Below are 6,473 nucleotides of genomic sequence, written 5' to 3'. Positions count from 1 at the left end.
CAGAAAATATTTAAAATATTAAATTCAGTGTGCTTAACTTGGTTGTACTTAACAATACAAAGTATCTTAACATTTTTGAGATTAAATGGACAAAATCTGTTCGGTCAGGTATGGACTTTTGGGTTGCACGTAGAAAAACTATGAAGTGTTTATTGATGCTGAACAACAACTCAAAATGTATTACTATTCAAAAGTAAGTGGGTACCCCAATGGTGTTCGAGGTACCATGGGGTATCTAATGTCTGTATTTTTTAGATATGTGAAAATGTATGTCTCTAAAATGTAGGGAACTGACATTTGTTTACCGAAAACCTCAACTCGGTAAGCCTTAGGGATATTGAGATATGGGAAAATAAAGAGCGACACCATAGAAGTGTGGGGTTTGCGTACTAGGTGGTGCAGTTTCGGAAACGTAATTACGAGGGCTTACAACAACCTCAAAAGTAGTTTCAATTAAATACACTACGCACACGCCCTGATGGGGGTTTTCGGGTGTCATGATATTCGCAGAACTCTCATTTCTAAATATTCTAAAATATGTCTTAATAACGTTTTAAATAACGTTAGAGGTGTGTGTTTACCGAAACCGCAAGTCGGTACGCCGCACGCCGAAATATGGTGAAATAAAAAGCGACACCATAGGTACGTGGAGCTTGCATATTAGACAGTACAATTTAGAAATTTAATTAAAATATGACTATCAAGATATTGTCAAATAAAGAGAGGATCCATACAGTTATGGGGTTTTCGTGTTAGGTGGTAAAATTTCCGAAACCGGTCATGGAAAGTTAATAAGCATCAGTAGCAATTTCATCTTAAAATAATGAGGTATTTCCATGGAGTTTAAGAACATCATGGGGTCTACCAAGATTAAATTTTAAAAGTTTTGGAAAATATATTTTGACATTTGTAAAGAGTATTAGAAATATGTATTTACCTAAAACTTCCAGCTAGTACATCTAGCAGCTAGAGAGACACCATACACCATCTTGAAATTTCAGAAAACAATTATTGATCCTAACAAAAGTTAAATAAGATGGTACTTATATGGGTTAAGTGAGTACCTCAGACTCGTCAGTACAATTTCGATCGAAAGATTAATTCAGCTCTAAATTTTCTTCGGACAATTCCAAGCGTTCATCGGGCTCTGAAATAAAGTGAACATTGTTTGTCAATATCTAATATAGCAAGCGAGATATAAGGAATTATGTATTTTATGACGTCGTAAAAATAGAGACCCACATGGATTTGTACTTTTGAGTATTTGCTGTAAGAAGAAGAAATTTCAGAAAACAACCGTATATACCTTAATAGACAATTAAATGGGCGGGGGCACAGTGGCTTAGTAGTAGAGTGCTTACCTCTGGTGTATTGGGTTCTTGGTTCGATCCACGGCCAAGTCAGTTTGTAGTGGACATCGTATTCGTGGGTTTTCTCGGGGTACTCTCTTTCCTCCCACCTTTGCATTCCATCAATTCTGTCAACAACATTCACTTGCTTTAATCATAATCTCCCTGAGACTAAAATGCATAATCGTGGGTCGCTACACTGAAATATTTCCTTTTATTTAATTTTAAAATTAAATAGGAAGTTAAGTATGATCGTATTTCTATGGGTAAAGTGAATACTCCAATAGTTTCTGCAAAAAAAAAGAAGATTAGTTAAATACCCTACCACTAAGCTACTGTGTCCCCGCCCACTGAATTGTTTATTAAGGTATATACAGTAGTTTTCTGAATTTTTTTCTTATAGGAAAGACCCAAAAGTACAAATCCATAAAGATCTCTATTTTTACGTCATAAGATATATAATTCCTTATATCTTAGTTACTATCTTAGATATTGACAGCGAATTTTCATTCTTTTGCACAGCTCGATGAACCCTTGGAATTGCCTGAAGAAAACCTAGGACTGAACTAATCTTTCGATCGAAATTGTACTGAGGTACTGATTTAACCCATAGAAGTACCATCTTATTTAATTTTGTTGCGACCAATAATTGTTTCCGAAATTTCAAGCTTTTATTTCACAGTGTTTCTCCAGATGTTAGATGTACTAGCTGGAAGTTTTGGGTAAATACATATTTCAAATACTGTTTACAAATGTCAGATTATATTTTCAAAAGCTTTTAAAATTTAATTTTGGTAGACTCCATGATGTTCTAACACCCCATGAAGATATCTAATTACTTTAAGATGAAATTGCTACTGGTGTTTATTAACTTTCCATGACCGATTTCGGAAATTTTAGCATCTAACACGAAAACCCCTTAACTTTGTTGGTCCTCCCTTTATTTGACAACATCTTGATAGCCGTTAGTCATATTTTAATTCAATTTCCGAATTGTAGCGTCAAGTATGCAAGCCCCACATACCTATAGTTTATTCCCCCCCCAAAAAAATCAGTTCTTTACATTTTAGAGACATGTATTTCCATATATCTAAAATGCAGAAATTAGGTACCGCATTGGAACCCCATTGGAGTACTCACTTACTTTTGCATAGCAAGGTAAAATCGCCAGTGGTTCTCACCTTAAGTTTGAAAACATACTATTTTGTCTCTTCTCTGAGCACCGTGAATCTGTCGGAGCTGTACCATAGTTGGAAAGACTCACTGATCCTTCCTATAATGACCATGTAGTCAGAATTCAAAAAGGAGTAGCCCTTGAAGGAAAAACAATATTTTAAAATCCTTGCACCAGTAGTCGTCACCTTAAAATCAAAATGTTCCAGTAGTAGTCAGGATTTTCTACCAGTGTTCATCACTCAATTAACTTGACAATTTATTCAAAAACGCACTGTGTATCAGTTTAGGGTTGAGAATACAATATAAAGTAGTAAGCTTAATAACTTTGCATCACTTTTAGCACTCAAGAAAGAAAATAAAAACGTTTTTACATACTTTTTAAAGCAATTTCAGAAAGAAAAATGTTAACTGAATTCAAAAGTTAACTGTATATCACTTCCACGTTAAGAGTACAATATTAAATACTATGTTTAATAACTATACGTCACTTTAAACTCTCGAGAATGAACATAAACGTTTGTACATACATTTTAAAAACAATCTGAGAAACAAAATAAGTTAACTGAATTCAAAATTTAATTATACATCACCTTAAGCTTAAGAATACACTATAAAATGCTGAGATTAATAAAAAATGAAATCTTTAAGTTTAACGTCCCACGGTTATGCCGGTTAGGATAAGGAGACGGTGATAATGAGAAATGAGTGAAATGGTGGAATGAAGAAAGTGGGAGGAAACGGGAGAACCCCAAGAAAACCCACGAGCAAGGTGTTTGTCCACCACAAAGTCCACACGGCGCGAGTTGGGATCGAACCAGGGACCCCAAGCACCGGAGGTGAACGCTCTACCACTGAGCCACCGCCCCCCTTGAGATTAATAACAATGCATTACTGAAGAATGAAAACAAAAATGTTTTAGCTACCTATATTGTATTTACATGTTATTTCTCATTAACATTTTTTTTGATAACTCATGATCAAGTCTAGGGATGCGCAAGAGAAAAGATTTGAGGTTGTCTCCTCTCGAAAAGGTGCCGCGAAAGTTGTCTCGTCTCGAAAACTGGATCCGTTTCTATTTGAAAAGCTCTATCTTGTCTCGAATTTCGTAACAAAAATTGTCTCGTCTTGTCTCGTGCGCATCCCTAATCAGGTCCATAGCCAAAAACTTCATTTCGGAGGGGGATCGATAGGGCTTTTTGATATCCGAATTTAGATATAGATAATCGATGTCGACAAACTATCGAAACTTGTTCGAAATATCGAAAAATACAGCAATACCGAAATATAAACAATATCAAAAATCGAAAATATAGAAATATGAAAGAGATCAAAAATATGGATATATCGAACAAAAATGGATATATGATCTTGGAATACGATTTGGTGGAATAATGAGGGAGAAAAATAATCATTGATTAAATATTAAATTGAAAAGAAATAAGAGCCTGACGCTCAAATACTTATCTATCCGGCACCCATCTTGATCCCCATAAAATATCATGAAGTGCTTCATTGATTCTAAACCCAATAATAGTAATTTAACAATAAACACAGAATATATAATTTACTACGCACCTTGAAATGTAGAAATTAATGATTGTAATCCCCAGCTTTCCAATAGACATTTGATTTCTCCAAATGAAGATTCGGATATCTTGTATCTTCTCAAGCAATAATGGGTTACAATAATCAGTTGCAGTCCAAAGCCAAGTCACTAAGTTAAGCATGAAAATAAAATAATTCATTAGTTAGATGCATACAAAATCCTACGAATGTAAATCCGAATCTACTTGTATTAAATTGTAAATTTAAACAAACTAAATTATACTACAGTTATAGTGACATCAAACATACATTAAATAAGGTATACAGGGTGTCTCAAAAGTCCCCTGACATAGGGTAACTCTGTTATTATCAGAGTTACCTCAGAATGTAGGAGGGAAAAGCATATCCAATTATGATGTTTTCAATCTAAAGTGAAGGAATTTTTAAAATCGGATGACCCGTTTGCACTGTACACTCTCTATGCGCCCAATGTGAAATGAAAATGCAACGTTGCCATTTACCTGGATCCACAACAGAAGTGAGTGAAGTTACTGTCTTTTACGCTAACATGTCGATGGCCAGCCCCCGTTTCAAACAGTAACTTCATTCACTTATGTCGTGGGTCCAGGTAAATGACAACGTTGCATTTTCATTTAAAATTGGGTGCATAATGAGTATACAGCACATTCATCTTGTCCGATTTTTTAAAAAAGTGTTCACTTTAGATTGAAAACGTCATATTTCGAGATGTTTTTCCTCTTACATTTTGTCGTAACTCTGATAATAACAGAGTTACCCTATGTCAGGGAACGTTTGAGACATCCTGTATACATCATAAGAAGTTCCTTTCTAAATTCTACACGGATGTGGATTCATTGAATGTGAGGTGGGTGATACACATTAGGCCTTTTGGGAGTACGTCACACGGACGACCGTAATTTTGTGTTCAAAATTTTTATGAACTGGTGGGATATGTGATACATATGGCCACGGGCTAGAATTTTCTCAGTATGTCAAATATGCAATCAGATTTCATGCAGCTTAATTTGGTGAAAAGCTATTACCAATTGAACGTTACATTTACCTCTTTCTTGCAGATGTTGAACCATGCCGTTAGCACGTGAGGAATGGATCGAAATAATCAAACTGTGGGGCGGGAGGAGTATATGTGCAGTGGTTGCCGATTGCAGAGTCATCCACAATGTGACTCTGTGTCACATGTTTCAGTGTCACAGTAATTAACTAAATTTGAGAAGACGGGCTCATTCGTGAACATACATCGTAGCGGTTCAAACTCGCGGGACCTTGTTCCTTCCCCATTTTGAACCGGTACATGAAAATGCCATTTACTCCATGTTTGCCTGCGCCGATTTTGAAAATTCCTTCACTAATCGATTTCTCCCGTTGAGTACTACAAGAACCAGTTAAAATCTCGCGGGCCCTTTATTCTTCCCCATTTTGAACCGGTACATGAAAGTGCGATTTTTTTTCATGCTTGCCTGCGCCGATTTTGAAAATTCCTTCACTAGTCGATTTCTCTCGACGAGTACTACAAGAATCAGTTAAAATCTCGCGGGCCCTTTTTTCTTCCCCAAGCCAATATTTTTTTGTATATTTTGAATGTATTCAAGTATGGAACAAAAGTATTATATAATTCCCTTAGTAGGCTTCTCAACTTAATATTTTTCAACTTAAATTTTATTTATTTTAATTATTTATTTTCTTGTGACTCAATATTTAATTGCAATCGTTCATTGGGGAGAAGGGTGGCCATTCTCAAATATATAAATATAGTATTCTTAAAATTTATGTGTTCTCGTACTATTAGTTTCTTCCACTAGACCTGGAAATTGCAAAATTAATACCTGGAAAACCTGCAAAATTCAGGGAAATTGAGTTCCATATTTATGTATGAACACTGCTATTTACAATTTTTTTTTTTTTCGAATAGGGAGAACTGTACGAAAGGGTAGTTTGAGAATAGTATAACAGTAGGTTTCTGGGAGTGTTGTTCGAAATGAAATCTTTAAGTTTTACGTCCCACTATTATGCTGGCTAGGCTCAAGATGACGGGGTGTTGTTCGGTGGGGGTCAATGTTGCCAATTTTGGGTAAAGTCGCTAAATAAGGGGAATTCGACCTCAACGACAGCGTAGGGTGACCATAAAATTTTCAGTTAAAAACGGGACAGGTTCTTGCAACACTAGACTTTTAGATCTACCTTTGTTCTTATCAGTGCCTTGATATCAGAGTTCCCCCTCTCTCTCTTCGTTACAGAGCGGGTACTTATGAAAAAGGAAAGACACGTTGAAGTTTGTTTAACACACAACCAACTGCTAAAACCTCTGCTGCCTTTCGAGCAGTACTGCGAACTATAGAGTATGTTTAATATAGGGAATTTCAG

This window comes from Thermobia domestica, chromosome 5 (genome assembly GCF_964235325.1).
Source record: "Thermobia domestica chromosome 5, izTheDome1.hap1.1, whole genome shotgun sequence".
Classification (NCBI taxonomy): domain Eukaryota; kingdom Metazoa; phylum Arthropoda; class Insecta; order Zygentoma; family Lepismatidae; genus Thermobia; species Thermobia domestica.
Note: the sequence above shows the minus strand (reverse complement) of the source record.